Source organism: Rhinolophus ferrumequinum, chromosome 11 (assembly GCF_004115265.2).
Source record: "Rhinolophus ferrumequinum isolate MPI-CBG mRhiFer1 chromosome 11, mRhiFer1_v1.p, whole genome shotgun sequence".
Classification (NCBI taxonomy): Eukaryota; Metazoa; Chordata; class Mammalia; order Chiroptera; family Rhinolophidae; genus Rhinolophus; species Rhinolophus ferrumequinum.
This window is the reverse complement of record NC_046294.1, coordinates 32660657-32678708: the sequence shown is the minus strand read 5'-3', so window position 1 is coordinate 32678708 and position 18052 is coordinate 32660657. Positions and strand designations below refer to the sequence as shown.

The 18052-nt window shown below is 36.0% G+C and overlaps 1 pseudogene; it reads left to right on the top strand.

The window, feature by feature from the left end:
- The first annotated feature begins 4818 nt into the window (after positions 1–4818).
- On the top strand, positions 4819–5376 carry LOC117031192 (60S ribosomal protein L12-like; annotated as a pseudogene).
- The last annotated feature ends 12676 nt before the right edge of the window (positions 5377–18052 follow it).

Genomic DNA, 18052 nt, shown 5'->3' with positions numbered 1-18052 from the left:
AAGGGTTTTACTAAAATCGGTAGTTTGCTTGGACCTTAGACTTAGAATGGTGGACCAGTAAGGACTCTTAGAGATCTCTGTGTAGTGGGACCTCCCAAATGGAAATCAAGCCACAACTTTCCCAAGGGATTCAAATATAATTGAGAGTCTGGGTGAACCTGAATGTGCCTGAGGTCAATTCACCTGTACTCTGTTTTGTTTTGTTAATTTGCTTGATGCACGTTTTACTTCATTTCGATGTGTTTTATTTTGTGTGTGAGCATGATAAATGGAAACTAGAGGGAAAAGGAGCTAGGCTAAAAGAGTAATTTCTTGACCCAAACCCACAAATATGTGTCTTAGTCTCATTAAATAAACTTATACTGTCCCGTCACACATTAATATTTAGAAGTTGTTAATTTTCAATATCCTTATTGTTACTGTTATCGTCATCATCTCATTTAATCCTCACAGCATCATTTTGAGAGAGGTCCTATTATTACTTCTGTTTAACAGATGAGAGAACTGAGGGTGGAGAGATTGGATCCAGCTAACTTCTCAAGAGAATCTAAACTAAACCAATGTTCAATTAAATATTCTGACCCAGTCAGTTGCCACTTGAGAGAACCAGAGCTTGGAGAAGACAATGAACTTTATGCTCTATCTCCTCTACCGTCAATTCACATTCTCAGCAAGGAGAAACCAACAAATCTAGCATCCCCTGCCTCCAGACTTCTTTATAAAGACTGTAAGGTTTTCTCTGTTGCAGTTTATTGTCACCTCTTCGTAGGCAGAGAATCAGAATGGTTTAGAAACGCTTTGTACCTGGCTCGAGTACCTACGAGATATGTGATTTCTTTAAAAGAAACTCCAGAAATTTTGGAAATATTAAAGCATTTTAAACAAAGACAAATCAAATTCAAGGATACAAAGTTACCTCTTTGCTTCCTTGCTTTCAGAACAATATTTGACTGCTGAATTAAATAACAGAAGGCTCAGGAGATGCTCTAGCAAGCTAAAATGCAGCCAGCAAATGCATTAAATGTGCCAATTTGGAATTTCCTACTCTGTCTTCCCTGAAGAGAAGTTTAAACATTTACATGTTTTAAAATTCCTAATCTGACTTACCTCAATAATTCTATCCTTCTTATGCTTTCTGATTTGTAATCATTATAAGTCAATTTCTTTCCCAAAGGCAAAAATCTGCAGATACGTGTGTGTGTATATGTGTGTGTGTGTGTATGTATATATATATATATATATATACACACACATATATACATATACATATATGTATATATATATGTATGTGTGTGTGTGTATATATATATTTATATATTTATTTATTTCATGGCAGCTTACAGCTGGTGTGGTTTTTCTCTATTTTTATATTGCAGAGAGAAAAGCTGCAAATCAGTGTACTGTCTCTTTGCCACCTAGTGGGAAAATTAATTTTGCTATTTCTTCTCCATCTCTTATTTTTCGAGACATAATGGAAGTCTGTGGAAACCAAAGCAGAGAGGGAGAAGGCTATGTCTATGCTTTTAGTATACAATATCAGAAATACAATGAATGTTCCAAAGACAAGACTTGTCAGTGGTTGGAAGTGCAGGAGTTGTCGTCTCTAAGTGTATTCTGAAGTCTGACATTCTTTAATATCATTATCCTATTATTTTTCTACATTCATCTTTTAGATTGCATTTTATCAGATTAATGCTGTACATAGAATCTTATTCTGAAGAGTATAGCCCTATTAAATTAGTCACATCCAGGTTCGGCCAGATGGCTCAGGTGGTTAGAGCGCAAGCTCCCAACAAGGTTTCTGGTTCAATTCCTGCATGGGATGATGAGCTGCGACCTCCACAGACACATTGAAGGACAACGACTTGGAGCTCATGGACCCTGGAGTAACATACTGTTTCTCAATATTCCCCAATAAAAAAATTTAAAAAAATCAGTCACATCCAAATTCAGTGTGCCTGTGGACTTCAAAGTCTCTTGAAAGAGAGTAATAAAGGCCTAAGGCTAAAATGTCCAGCTATTAAAAATTTACATCAGTAATAACAAGCATTTCAATTTAATGAGAGCTTATGATACACAGGATGCAATATGATAATGTATGTGAAATGCTAAGCATGGTAGCTGTCACGTAGTGGGGACCCAACAAATACCAGTTATTTGGTGCCAAACACTGTATTTATTACCTCACATTTACTACCCTGTTTTATCTTCAGTTATGTCTTCAAAAGAATAATTATTTTTCCCCATTTTACATATGAGAAATTGAGACTCAAAGTTGCACTGGCAAATGGGGAAGCCAGGATTATGACTCATGTGTGTCTGGAACTAAAATCTACTTTATTAACTGTACTCTTATTGTTCAAATTAATAAACAAAATAAGAAACCACTTTTTTCTTTTTTTTAAAATAATTTTTATTGGGGAATATTGTGTTTCTTCAGAGCCCATCAGCTCCAAGTCATTGTCCTTCAATTTAGCTGTGGAGGGCACAGCTCAGCTCCACGTCCAGTCTCCATTTTCAATCTTTAGTTGCAGGAGGCACAGCCCACCATCCCATGTGGGGATTGAACCAGCAACGTTGTGGTTGAGAGCTCACACTCTAACCAACTGAGCCATCCAGCCACTTCTCAGTAGCAGCTCGTTGTCTTCAGTCTAGTTGTGGAGGGCGCAGCTCATTGGCACATGTGGGAATTTAACCAGCAACCCTGTTGTTCAGAGCTCATGCTCTAACCAACTGAGCCATCTGGCCACCCCAGAAACCCCTTTTAAGTGAACAGTTATCCTAAGATATGATTCCATAACTATATATTACCTGCCTTTGACACAGTAATATATCTTTCTATTTCTATGGGTGCTTGAATATATAAGACCAAGGAGCAATAACACTTATCCTTAAGTGCCAAGGGCTGTGAATGGGTCAATAAAGATCTTAATGGTACCCAGTGACCTATAACAGAAATCTCCATTGTTTCAGAGAAACTGCTGATTGACTTGTTACTATTCAAAACAGTGGGTTATCACCATGGTGATCCAGCCACCAGGTATTGATAGGTGAAAAGTCAACACAGTGGAGGGTAAGTATAGTTTCTTGGCAGGTGAGAGTCCATATAGGATGGTAATTATGAGCACAGATTATGAAGCCAGACAGCCTCGGTTTGATGATGGCTCTGCCGTTTACTAAATCTGTGACTTTATGCAAGCTACTTAACCCCTATCTGTTTCCATTTCTTTCATCTTTAAAAATAAAAACAAAAACTCATAGACACGGACAATAGTTTAGTGGTTACCAGAGGGTAAGGGGGAGGGGGGGTAGATGAGGGTAAAGGGGGATCAAATATATGGTGATGGAAGGAGAACTGACTCTGGGTGGTGAACACACAATGGGATTTATAGATGATGTAATACAGAATTGTACACCTGAAATATATGTAACTTTACTATCAATTGTCACCCCAATAAACTTTAATTTTAAAATAAATAAATAATAAAAAATAAAAATACTACTACTTACCCCATTGGGTTATTGAGAGACTAAATGAGTAATTAAACTAAAACCCTCAGAATGATGCCGAGGACATAGTTAAGTGTCGATAAGTCATTAACATCATAATCAATAAACCTTTTTTCCTGCTCTGTGACTGTTCATATCCAATCTGTTTTCCAATCCCGATGGAAAAACAGCGATAGCTTGCTAGACTCAAAATGAACGATACCAGTAATGATATGGAGAAAGTTTTAGTTGTAAGAGTTTCTCTCAGGGAAAAAGTTCCATCTTAACCATAAAAATGGGTTGATAGGTGCATGGTATGAAATTTAGGCCTTCTGGATTCTGAGCCCGATCTATATGGTCTAAGTGTTGGCTGCCACAAGATTGATTCAGAAAAGACGTAAGACTACTCCGCATAACTGAAGAAGAATGTGAAACTCTGGTGGCTAAGGAGCTGTGCATTTGAAGCAGGAAAGAGAGAGGAATCAAAAAGGTATAAGAATGTTGAGAAAAGGGTGAGAGAAACAGGACTTCTTGGAAGTAGCAGCATCAAAGAAAGTTTTACAGAACAAAATTGCTTAAGAGGGGTTTTTTAAGCTCCCTTAAAAATATCTAAAGTAAATTCTGCATTGCTCACTGATATTTTTGTGTGAAGATATTCTTTTGGGAAATACAAAGAGGTGTTTATTACTGGGTTCAGGTGGATGCCAGGAAAACAAAAATATATACAAACAACAACAAAAACGCACAAAGACTTGAACCAGAGAAAAGGAGGTTGTGAGAATAGAGGTCCCCAAGTATTAGTAAAAATTGTAAAAAAAATCTTCAGACATTCAAAGGCAGGGAATTTTTTTAGCGTCTCAGTCAATAGCACTAAACTTTGCCTTAATTTCAATAGCCATAATGATATTTTCTAGATGACAACTGATAAAAAAATCATTTATTTTATTATGGAATTTTTTTAACTGCAGGACAATAACCAGCATGACATACAGTATTCTTTTGTAAGACATGTAGCAAAGATATCATATAATGTAGGATTCAGATTATAGACTGAGAATGTCCTTCAAAGGAGGAAAATAAGAGGCAGCAATGCAGGCAAAGATTGATGGGACTCGTCATGGTAATGAAGCAAGTTAAAAAGCTCCGTGTATGTGAAAACTCATGTTGACTAATAATAAACATTTAAAAATTTCACAAACATTTTCACATTTATTATTTCATTTAATCTTTATGGTCAGACTATTATTGGGATAAAGCAGGGAATAGTCTATCCGTCCCTTTGAAGCAGACCCAACAACCTTTATAAATTACAGTCTTTGGCCTTCTGCTCAGAGGAGGCCACAGTGCAACTTTCTTCAGTTGATCTGAATCCAGTTTCGTCTCACACCATGCCACCGAAGTTCCACCCCAACAAGATCAAAGTCATATACCTGAGGTGCACCAGTGGGGAAGTCAGTGCCATGTCTGCCCTGATCCCCAAGTGTGGCTCCCTGGGTCTGTCTCCTAAAAAGCTTGGTGATGACATCACTAAGGCAACCAGTGAATGCCAGAGTCTGAGAATTACAGTGAAACTGACCATTCAGAACAGAGAGGCCCAGATTGAGGTGGTACCTTCTGCTCTGCTCTGATCATCAAGGCCCTCCAAGAACAGCCAAGAGAGAAAGAAGCAAAAAAACATTAAGCACAGTGGAAATATCACTTTTGATGAGATTGTCAACATTGCCAAACCGAGGCAGGCAACACTGATCTTTAGCTAGAGAACTCTCTGGAGCCATTGAAGAGATCTTGGGGACAGCCCACTTTGTGGGATGCAATGATGATGGCCACCACCCGCATGACATCATAGGTGACATCAACAGTGGTGCAGTGGAACGCTCAGCTAACTAAGAACTACAAAGGAAAATATTTCAATTAAAGATCATTTGATGACCAAAAAAATAAAAATAAATAAATAAATTACATCTTCAGCAGAAGAAAAAACTGGGATGGAAATTCAAGTTGTCTGTCCACAGGCCTGGAGTTCATTTGTTATTTCATTCAACAAGTTTGTATTGAGGACCAACTAAGTGTCTTGCTTTGTTCTGGGGTTATAATGAGAGGTCTCTTGACTATAAACTATGCCTTCCTGGGAATAATGGCGAGTAGGGCCAAGAGTTCACAAATATGGTATCTACCTGGGATAGGAAGTAAGTGAGTGAGTTATGTCTCTAGCGCTTCTTCCTACTCTGTGAACCTCTAAAGCAAATATATCCAGACAACAAAGGTAGCTTTGTGCCATGACACCTACCAGACTCAGGTCCTGAAGAACGTGCCAGGGGATGCTTGAATATTTGTGGTCAGATATACACTTTAGATACTTCATTATCCAAGTTGTTGTTGTTTTTGTTTTTTTCCCCCTGTCCCAGAGGCAGCTTGGTCTCTAGCCACTGAATAATGCTGCTTAATTTCAAAGTATTGCTTTCGACTGGTTTAATCAAATACAATTTATGTGTTCCCTATGCAACATGGGACATTGTAAACCCATTTCCATAGTACTTTCAACAACTCCAATGTAAGTAAATCCATATATCTCATCTTCATTTCTATCATCGGTGAAATAGGAAGGATAATAGTACTCAAGGTATGGAACACTGAATAGGTTTTTGTAAAGAAGTACCTGACCCAACTTGAGTGCTTAATAAATGGATTTTTGTTACTATTACTACAATTATATTCTATTACACAGAGTAGAAGGTTAATTACTTAACCAAGATCACATAGATAATAAGGAGTAGAGGCTGGCTCTGGCATCTGAGACAGCAATTTTAACCATTCATCTATCCCAAAGCAGAAGTGTAATTATGTCTGGCAATGAGACAGAAGCAGAGGGTCAATGAAAATGAAGTCAGAATGGTGAGCTTCAAAAAGGAAAAAAAAACAACTGTAAAGACATTTACAATAACTTGACTTGATGAAAGCAATGACTAGATTCAGTAAAAGGAAATACAAGCTAACGAGCCTCAGGGCAAAAAAAGAGTAAGAACAGGGATTACTATCTTAATGGCTCATTTGCTTCTAAGTATTAAACCAGTGAAGGGTGGAGAAGATATTGGGGGCTAATGCATATCAGAAACCTTCCATGCCTATAAGAAATCAGAGAGAACATTGAAAGGCAATATGGGCAGATATGATAAGCTGACCCAGAAAAAGAAATTTACAACAGATATTTTCACACAAAAGCTAGAAGGAAACTCCTAAATATACAAGAAATGAAGAAAATAAAAATGGTCTTGTAGATTAGGGGTCAGAAAAAAGAAAAAGAAATAATTACATAAAAACACTCCTGCTCAGCAAAACAAAGAAAAAAGAAAAAAAAATGGAAGAAATTAAAAGGCAATCTATAGAATGGGAAAAAATGCTTGCATATTACATATTCAACAAGGGGTTGATATAAAAAATACACAAGGAACTCCCACAGCTCAATAGCAAAACAATCAAATAACCCAAATAAAAAATGGACAAAGGACAGGAATAGGCTTCTTTTCCCCAAAGAATACATACAAATGGCCAACAGGTATATAAAAAGGTACTGAATATTACTATTTATCAAGGAAATGCCAATCAAAACCACAATGAAATATCACCTCACACCTGTTAGGATGGCTATTATAAAGAAGATAAGAGATTACAAATGCCGGCAAGTATGTAAAGAAAAGGGAGCCCTTGTAAACGGTTGGTGGAAATAAAAACTGGTGCAGCCACTGTGGAAAACAGTATAGATGTTCCTCAAGAAATTAAAAATAGAATTACCATATGATCCAGCAATCCCACTTCTGGGTACATACTTATCAAAGGAAACAAAATTATTATCATGAAGAGATGTCTATATTCCCTTGTTTATTGCAGAATTATTCACAAGAGCCAAGATACTGAAACAACCTAAGTGGCTATCAATAATGGATAGATATGGATAAAGAAATATTATACGTATATTACTCAGCCATACAAAGGGAAATCCTGCCATTTGTGACATCATGGATGAACCCAAAGGGCATTATGCTAAATGAAATAAGCCAGTAAGCCAGACAGAGAAAGACAAGTACTACATGGTATCACTTATATGTGGAAACTAAAAAAAAAGACAGTCAAACTCATAGAAACAGTACAAAAGTGGTTGCCAAGGGTTAGGAGATGGGGGAAATAGGGCGAGGCTTGCAAAAGGCTACAAACTTTCAGTTATAAGATGAATTAGGTGTGAGGATCTAATTATAACACAGTGATTGTAGTTGATAGCTCTATACTATATAATTGAAATTTGCTAAGAGAGTAGAACATAAATGTTCTCAATCCCCCCCCCCCGCCAAAAAAAAAAACAATGTAAGTATGTGAGGCAATGGGTGTGTTGATTAACTCGATGGTGGGAATCCTTTCACATGTATATAGAAATCAAATAATCATGCTGTACACTTTAAATGTGTTACAATATTATTTGTCAATTATACCTCAATAAAGCTGAAAAAAAGAAAAAGAATGTAATAGAATACCCTAATGCCTTACATAAGATTTAGAAATACATGAGGTTTCAGTATCTCTTGGCAATGACTATTTTAATACACTTTTTCAAGTAACGTGATTATTCAGTCAAAAGATAGATCTATCAGAATATATCCATTACCTATTACGTCCCACTTGTAGGTAACAATATATCTTCCAGTTGTCCATATTATAACTCAATACCCAATAGCTTTAAAGCAACAATGATGTATTATTTCTCACGATTCTGTGAGTTGATTGAACAATTCTTCTACTGGTTTGCCTGAGTTCACTTATGTGTTGCATTCAGCTGGTGGCGAGGGTGGTGTCAGTTTGGGGATGGACTGAGCTGGTAAAGCTAGGATATAGCTACATCTCTATTCCCATGGGACCTTTAATCCTTGGCTTTTTTTTTCACTTTCAGGGCAACTTCAAGGCCATCTTTCAAGGGGTCAGAATTATAAGCTGCACTTCCACTTTTCCATTTCCACTCTGCATGTGAGGAACTTGGAAACCACCACTTCATCCTAACAATAAGTAAAAAGCTGAACAAACTAAAAAATTCACAACTCTTCTAGGATTCATAAGAGAGGTGAGGACACGGCAAGCTCCTACCCCCCAGTTTTATAGAGACTAACGGGCAAATACAGAAAAGAACAATTTACCAGAGCAGAGACTCATGAACAAAAACTGCCATGGGAACAAATGCTATAGTAATTGATGTTTACCGGAGGCTTAGTGTAAATAAGTCTGAGAGTTATTAGGTTGGTGAAAAAGTAATTATGGTTTTTGCAATTGTTTTGTAACCTTTTAAACTGAAATTACTTTTGCATCAACCTAATAAAAACTCTAGGGGGAATCAGTCATATAAAAACCCCCAACAATTTTGTGAGATTTACCTCCAGGAGCTAGACCGGGTTCCCACAGTAAATCTGAGAGAAAAATCCTTTCATTCTTCTGACAGAGAGAGGAAAAAGGGACCATTTTGAAAGATACCAGAATCCTCCGTTCTTCTTAACAAAGTCTGTCTTCAATAGAAACTAATTAAGGAGAGCCTAATCTCTGGAATATTATCAAGCCTAATGACCTGGGGAAAGAGAAAAACCCAACTGCAAGTCAGCTCTAGCCTTCAACTTTGGAGAAAGGAAATACAGTGGTACCTCGGTTTTCGAACATAATCCATTCTGGATGACCGATTGAGTTCTGAAACATTCGAAAACCAAAGCACGGTTTCCCCACAGAAAGTAATGCAAAATGGATTAATCCGTTCCATACCTTTAAAATCAATCCCTAAAACTGCAAATTTAGCATGAATTTTACTATCTAATGATACCATAGATCCATAAAATTTACGGTGTTCATAAACCGAAATGTTCGTCAATGAAGACTTTCGAAAACCGAGGTACCACTGTACTGAATCCAGCCCATGGCAGTGAAAACAATACTTAGAGGGGAAACACATAGCACTGAAAGCATACATTAAAAAATAAGAAACATCTAAACCAGCAATCTAAGTTCCCATGTTAGGAGACTAGAAAAAAAAAGAAATTAACCCAAAGCAAGCAAAAATAGAGACACGATAAGAATTAGAGCAAAAATAAATGAATATGAAAACTGGAAAGTAATACAGAAAATCAATGAAACCAAAAGATGGTTCTTTGAAAAGATCAATAAAATTGATAAGCCTCTGCCCAAGCCAACTGAAGAGTGAGAGGGAGAGAGAGAGAGAGAGAGAGAGCACAAATTACTAATATCAGCAATGAAAGCAGGGAAATCATGACAGATACCATGAAAATTAAAAAGATAATAAAAGAATACTATGAATAACTTTATGCCCATAAATTTGATAACCTAGATTAAATGGGCCAATTCATTGTAATACACAATCTGCCAAAATTCACACAAGAAAAATTAGACACTCTGAATAGGTTTCTATTTATTAAAAAAATTAAATCAATAATTAATAACCTTCCAAAACGGAAAGAACCAGGCCCAGATGGGTTTACTGGTGAATTCTACCAAACAGTTAAGGAAGACATTACAGTGATACCTCGGTTTTTGAACTTCTCCGTTTATGAACATTTCGGTTTACAAACGCTGTAAATGTTATGGGTCTATGGTATCATTAGAGAGTAAAATTCATGCTAACTTTGCAGTTTTAGCTGTTGATTTTAAAGGTCCGGAACTGACTAATCCATTTTGCATTACTTTCTGTGGGAAACTGTGCCTCGGTTTTTGAACATTTTAGAACTTGAACGGTCTTCTGGAATGGATTATGTTCAAAAACCGAGGTACCACTGTATTCTAATTCTGTACAGTCTTTTTTAGAGGATAGAAGCAGTGGTAATACTTCCTAACTCAGTCTAGGGGGCCAAAATTGCCCTAATGCCAAAACCAGGCAAAACGTTCCAAGAAAAGGAAACTACAGATAAATATCTCTCATGAACATAGATGCAATAATCCTTGACAATATTAGAAAATCAATGAAATTAGAAAATCAACAACATGAGAAAATTGAATACAACAGTATATAAAAACCATACACCATGATCAAGTGGGATATATCTCAGGTATGCAAGTCTGGGTCAACGTTTGAAAAGCAATTCATGAAATCAATCACATCAACAGACTAAAAAATAAAAATCACATGATCATATAAATAAATACAGAAAAAGCATTTGACAAACTCTAATACCATTCATCATAGAAACTATCAGTTAACTAGAAATAGAGGGGAATTTTTTCAATGTGACAAAAACTAGCTTCAAAAAAACAACAGCAAATATCATACTTGATGAGAAACTCAAGGCTTTCTCACTAAGATACACTAAGGTAAACCCGTCTGGGCCTGGTTCTTTCTGTTTTGGAAGGTTATTATTATTAGGTTGGTGCAAAAGTAATTGCAGTTTTTGCAATTATTTTTAACTTTTTAAATTGCAATTACTTTTGCACCAACCTAATAATAATTATTGATTTAAATATTTTAATATACAGAAACCTTCAGTCCCACCCAGTTGGTAGGAATCCCCACTGCTTTTTACAACCAGATATTGTGGGGGCTCCTCCGCCCACTATCAGTACTCCAGGTTGGGGAGCCTGGTGTGGGGCTGGGGTCCCTCACTCCTCTGGGGGGAACCTCTGTGGCCGAGATATCCCTGCTGATTCTGCACTGCCACATGAAGGTGGGGGGCTGGACTTTTTTGCATCTCTGCCCCTCCTACCAGTCTCAGCTTGGCTTCTTCTCTCTATCCTTAGTTATAAAACCTGTTCAACTAGACTTCAGATGGTTCTTCGCCTTGATTGTTCTATAATTTAGTTGTAATTTGAATGTGTTCATGGAAGGAGGCAGGCACAGCATTTATCTACTCTGCCATCTTGAATCTCCCTCGGGTTGTTTCCTTATTGTTAAGAGTTTTTTTGTATATTATCAGCTATATCTTTTGCGTATATTTACTCCTACTCTGTGGCTTGTCTTCTAATTTTCTCAACATTATATTTTGCAGAGAAAAAGTTTTTCACTTTAATAAAGTTTAGCTTATCAATTATTTATTTTATGGATGTTGCTTTGGTGTTATATCTAAAAAGTATTTATCATACCCAAGGTCACCTAGATTTTCTCGTATGTTATCTACTAGGAGTTTCATAGTTTCATTTGCATGTTACATCTAAATCTATGATCCATTTTGAGTTAATTTTTGTAAAGATTGTAAAGTTCTTGTCTAGGTTTATTTTGTTTTGCATGTGGATGCTCAGTTGTTCCAGCATCATTTGTTGAAAAGGCTACCTGTGCTCCATTGTATTGCCTTGTGAATTGATTAGAATAAAGTGTTATTGTGGAACTTCTTTCAACTTAGATCTAATCCCCAAATGTTATTTTGTTCACTATACTAAGTACATCTTCTCAAGTTAAAGAGCCCAAACTGTAGTGTCACGATCCTAATAGCTATTTAACAAGATCTGCACCAATGTGTGTTGCCTACTCCATATTAGCTCCACACCTCATAAGCTGCACACTATTGTTAGTAGAAAAACTGTCACCAAGGCACAACTTTAAATTGTTTACTGTCATATGAGTAGTTCTCAGATTTTTTTTTTTCCAGAATGTTCAGAAACGTACTTCAGGTTTCCTGGGGATTTTGCCCACAAATGATCTATTTCCTTAATTTCTACCAATAAATTGAAGAATGCTTAAATTAAGAAGTCTCATACCCAGTTGTTGAAAAACTCTTTTAATTTAGTGAAAAATAGCTGGAAGCATTCCATATATAAAGGCTGCCTCCAAGTATCCAGCATATACAAGAATATGGAAGGTGAGCAGGAGTGGTTCTGGAGAGGAGTGACATAAGTGGCTGACTCCCACTAGCAGAGAAAGCATAGTTACTTTGTTCATTTGGCAGCTTCATCATCAAAAGTTGGAATCTATGCCTCCTGAAACTTACCTAACATATGTGGTGCAACATGGAAATGAAGCCATCTTAATCTCAGACACAAACAAATTTAAGGTCTCCCTGCACATAGGTCAGTCTAAGTTTTGCAAAATTTTGTGATCACATGTGAAAATCTAAGTCCATGCACCAAACTGAAGGGAAACAAGTCAGAATTTCATTTCATTCTTATGTTATTTATTTCTGATCTTAACTGGGAGATTTTTGAGTTGTTAACATAAACTATTTTCTAGTAATAATTAACATAAACCAAATTTTCTAGATCTACTTATAGTCTAATACTCAAGAAGTACAAAACAAACTATCTCCTTAGCATACTATCCAATGTGCCTCAGACATTAAAGTCTAAATTTCTGGACTGTCCTTTGTAGTTTGTCACCATCCATGGCAACGTAGCAATTCTTTAAGCTCTGTTAGTCATGGTTTAATCTGGAGAGCCATGTGTGTTTATTTTACTTCCAAACAAAGCAGATAATAATGATGATTACAATTAGCCACTAATATTTTCATATGTTGTTTTAGGTACTCACATATGTCTTAGTAGAGAGTGAATCAGACTTGGAAAATCATAAGAAAATTGGCATCAAATATGGCTATTTCCTTTTATATGGACAAAGATGGAAGTCAACCAGTATGTAGTTACCTTCAATGTTTGTCATCATTATTTCAACTGGAATTTCATGGCCCTTTTGTTAGAGTTTGGTATAACATATTTGTTTTTCAAAAATGATCATCATGAGTATTGCATTTTGGCAGCTTCTATGCTATTCTAAGTACTAAACACTTGAGGTTTATTGGTAAGTGCATTCAAAACTCAACAAAGAAACCAAGGACCATTGTTAAGCTCCACGTCAGTCATTACAGAGTGATTCAAATTTAATCACATGGGTGATTAAAGTAGGTTTTCAATTTATGCTTAACTATTTCAACTTGACTCTTTTATTGTCAAAGGTAAAAAACTACTAAGTCTAAGCTAGACTCAGGCCTTATAAGGATGAATAATACATACATTTCATGTTCATAAGTGTATATGCTATCTCACTATAATTTCAAGCTTTTTGATCTCAAGATCGCTTTTCATGCTTAAAAATTATTGAGATCCCTAAAACACTTATATACATGACTGACATTTATTGATATTGGTATATGAGAAATTTTAACAGAGATATTTTGTAAACATTTTAAAATAACAATAATAAACCCATTACATATGAACACAAACATTTTTGTGAAAAAAATCTATATTTTCAAAAAAATATTGACAAGGGTGACATTTATATATTTTTAAAACTAATTAATATCTTGCCTAATTAATACAGGACAGCTGGATTTTCCTGCCCACTTTTGTATTCAATCTTTTATGACATCACATATCACACAGACTCTGAAAAACTCCCCTGCACAATTATGAGAAAATGAGAGCAAAAATTGTAAATAATATCTTACTACTGTTATGAAAATAATGTTTACCTTGTGCACTTTCTGGACCACACTTTGAGAATCCTTAGGGATATTTTGGAATTTTTTCAAAACCGTCTATGGAAATCTCATTCCCTAAATTTCCCTCTTATGTTTTTTGGTTGACCTTTTGTTTGCTCCAACATGTATTGCTATCTCAGGCAGCTATGGTGTTATGTTAAACTATAGCCAACAACTTTTTTAAAGCAAAAGCATTGGAGATACGGCTTTCATCACTGAGTGAGCTTTGAACGAGGTCCAATAAAGGCAAGTGTTGTAAATGAGCTTTTCTAGGAAGCTGCAGGACACATGAAATAATGACAATCTTCTGAAGATGAGGCTGTTTGGGAGCTTCAAATCCATTCCACATCTCCAGTGGCTGCTACACTGCTGGTTTTCACAGCTACCATGACTGCAAATCTGCTTACTTTTAATGCTATCACAGAGCTGGTAATTGAGGACTGGTAATATGGCAAGTTATATGCTTCTGAGCTTGCTGTTCTTACAGAAATTTAGTCATTTTTCTTGAATAAACTCTCCTCAGATTAATTTCCATTTTTGAAAATGTTGATTTTAATGTGTTTTTTGTTTTTTTCTTTTTGCCCGTGTTCTCATTTTTTTATGGAGGAGTAGATTTTCAAAAGTCCTGACTCTACAGTCCTAAAGTGCTTCTTCCTTCCCTCTTATTTTTTATAGACAGCTTTTGGAATCAGAAACTGTGGTTGTATTACTTGTTGTTCTTCTAAGACTTAGTTCATGTTTCTACAATATTTGATTAGTAAAGGGGTGTTTGTTTAAGTACTTCTTTTAATTTGGTGTTTTATCTATGTTAATAATGCCAAGGTTCTGAAGCTAACCAAATAATCAGCTATATTGAGGAAAGCTTTAACCAACAAGAATTTAATGAATACATTTTCTAAGAGACTCAATATAAAATGCCATAGATTGAATCACCCTATTGTGGAGACTTTTGCTAGTAACAGACAATGAACTAAACTTTGTAACTCAAGCTAGAGCAAAATAATTCTATTATTGAAGTGAATTTTGTACAATGCATTACTGAAAGAGTAATAACTATCAAGTTTTGATGTGAATAAAGGAAATGATCAATTTCTTAAGCTAACCTCAAGAGAGATGAGAGAGGAGATAGTAGCTATATTCCAAGCAAAGGACAATAATGTCTGGATAGAGGTAGCTGTGGGAGGAATTGAGGAAAATTGATAAAGATTTTGGAGTATTGATGTTCAGAGGCAGGCCCTTGTGAATGCTGAATGCCAGATAGCTTTCAGTTTCTTACATTTTAACAGGCATGTGTAATTCGGAATACATTTTATTAAAATACTCTACTTTATATAATTATTTCTGATTTTGATTTAGCAGCATCATTTTATTCTTCCAAAGCCTTATGATATATATATAGTCTAACAATTACGTTTGCCTAGAAAAAGTGTTGCATACCTCATTGCTGAATATCACTATGGTCACCTTCAAAGTACTCCCCTTGGGAAGCTATGCACTGATGCCAGTACCTACCCCACCCTTCAAAGCAATTTTGGAACTCTTTTTCTGGAATGGCCACCAGAGCTGTTGTTGTATTACTTTTGATGTCCTGAATGTCATCAAAATGCCTTCCTTTCAATATTTCCTTTATCTTTGGGTAAAGAAAGAAGTCATTGGGGACCAGCTCAGGTGAGTAAGGAGGGTGTTCCAATACAGTTATTTGTTTATTGGCTAAAAGCTCCTTCACAGACAGTTCTGTGTGAGCTGGTGCATTGTCGTGATGCAAGAGACATGAATTGTTGGTGAAAAGTTCAGATCGTCTAACTTTTTCACACAGCCTTTTCAGCACTTCCAAATAGCAAATTTGGTTAACTGTTTGTCCAGTTGGTACAAATTCATAATGAATAATCCCTCTGATATCAAAAAAAGGTTAACAACATCGTTACAACAAATTCAAGAACTTAATTGTCAGACCTCGTGTGTGTGTGTGTGTGTGTGTATGTGTGTATCTATCCATCTATCGATCGATCGATAGATAGATGGATAGATACACACACACACACACACACACACACACACACACACACACACACCGTTGTATTTTTTCGATTTTACTCCAAGCTAGGTTAAATAAAAACATGAAAAAATTCAACCTAGTTAATGTGTTCTATAAATAAATTACAAATTATTTCTTTACAGATAATCTAGAACATAGAAAAATCATAATAGCTTAGAGTTTATCAGTTCCATACTATCACCCATTGGCTGAAGCTCCTTAACAATAGGCCTAGTTGGTATTTGCCCAGCCTGAATTTGGATACTTAAAGTGATGGGAAATTCAGTCTTGCACCAAGCCTGTTTCACATTGGGATAAATTAGATTGTGGGAAAGATTTTGTAAGTTAACTCTAAATCTGTTTCACTATAGCATTTGGTACAATTCTGTACTCTAGAGCAGGATTTCTCCATTTCAGTATTACTAATATTTTCAGTTTGATAATTATTTACTATGGGTGCTATTATGTGATGTAGAGTTTTTAGCAGCATCCCTGGCCTATATTCACTAGATACCAGTATCGCATTTTCCCCTCATTTATGACAATCAAAAATGTTTTTAGACATTGCCAACTGTCCCATGAGGTATAATATCACCCCAAATGAGAAACACTGCTCTAGCATAATCCAAAAGAACTAAGATTTTGTACTAATAAGGGCCTAGTCTCAAAATATTACTCTGCCAAGTAGTGTGGCTTTGGGCAATTTACTTCCTCTGAGACCCAATTTCCTTACTTTTAAAGTGGAGTTAATAATATCTTCCTCCCAGTGATGATGTCAGATGCAGTTAAAGCGGACGAGAACTATGTAACATGCTTCCTCGTACTTAGTAAATCATCAGTAAATGCTAGTTTCTTTCACAGCCTCAGAAAGCTCTTGCAAATTGATTGGTTATGGTATAAAGCTACATACCAAACCACATACAATTAAAAGAAAAACTTCAGCGGTATATGACTGCAGAGTTACACAAACAGAAATAATCACTCCTGAGTTCTGAAGCAGCCATGGCAGTGTGGGTGTACACTCCCCCTAAAAATACTCAAAGTGAAAATGGATTTCAGCCCGCAGAAATACGTTATACTTTTACAGCCTAAGGCACTGTCAACTGTGTTGGCACTATTATGCTTTCCCTGCAATCCATTCTCAATAAATATTATGTTTGCAATTAAACAAAGAGAGAACACTTTAGAAAGAATGGGAAGAATGCATTTATGTGACTAAAAAAGCTCCCAAAATTTTCAAAGGAAGGAACATTGCTAAAGCAATACCAGAATTAATTACATTCAAATGGCACAGAAGATTTCAATGCAATTTAGTCTGAATTGCTTACAGTCCCACAGTTTAAGAAAGGACTTGCTTTATTCAGAGGTAAAGTTAGACCAAAGACCAAGTTTATAAACTCTTTTCTTCTTTGTCTTAATAATAGAGTTACCAGATAACATATAGCACATCCAGTTGAATTTGAATATTATATAAACAACAAATAAATTTCTAATATATCTAAAATGTTGTATGTGACGTACCCATATTAAAAGATCATTTGTTGTTTACCCGAAGTTCAAACTTAATTGGGCATTTTGGTTTTGTGTGTGTGATTCATTTTTCTAAATCTGGCAAACTTACCAAATATGTGATACATTCAGTTTAATCCAGATTCTTATCATCTTTGCCCAGGAATACTACATGCTTTTAGTCTTTCCTCCCATTCAAACTCCCCACTCCAAACTGCACAGAAGGATGAGTTGCTCTCCATGGAAAGAGGATAATGCCAATACATTGCACCCTTCAAAACAATGTACCTTCAACCTGCCTTTACTGCTTTAACTGCCCTCTTTTCCTCCCAAACTCACAAATAAACACATTTCTTTTCCTGGGAGGATGTGCTCCAGCCACATGATTGCTTTTGTATAATGTTCCCTCCTCTTGTGAAAGGTTTTCTGTTCTGCACCCTCCTGTCTTCTACCTACTGCACACCTACTCGAGTCCAAATTCAGCTGCAGTCCCCTTTCTACAGGCTTCCACTCCTCCAGACAAAATTAGGGAGGCTCTGCCTATGGAATTGTGCTCTTGCTTTATTGTGCATTTCCTACTGCA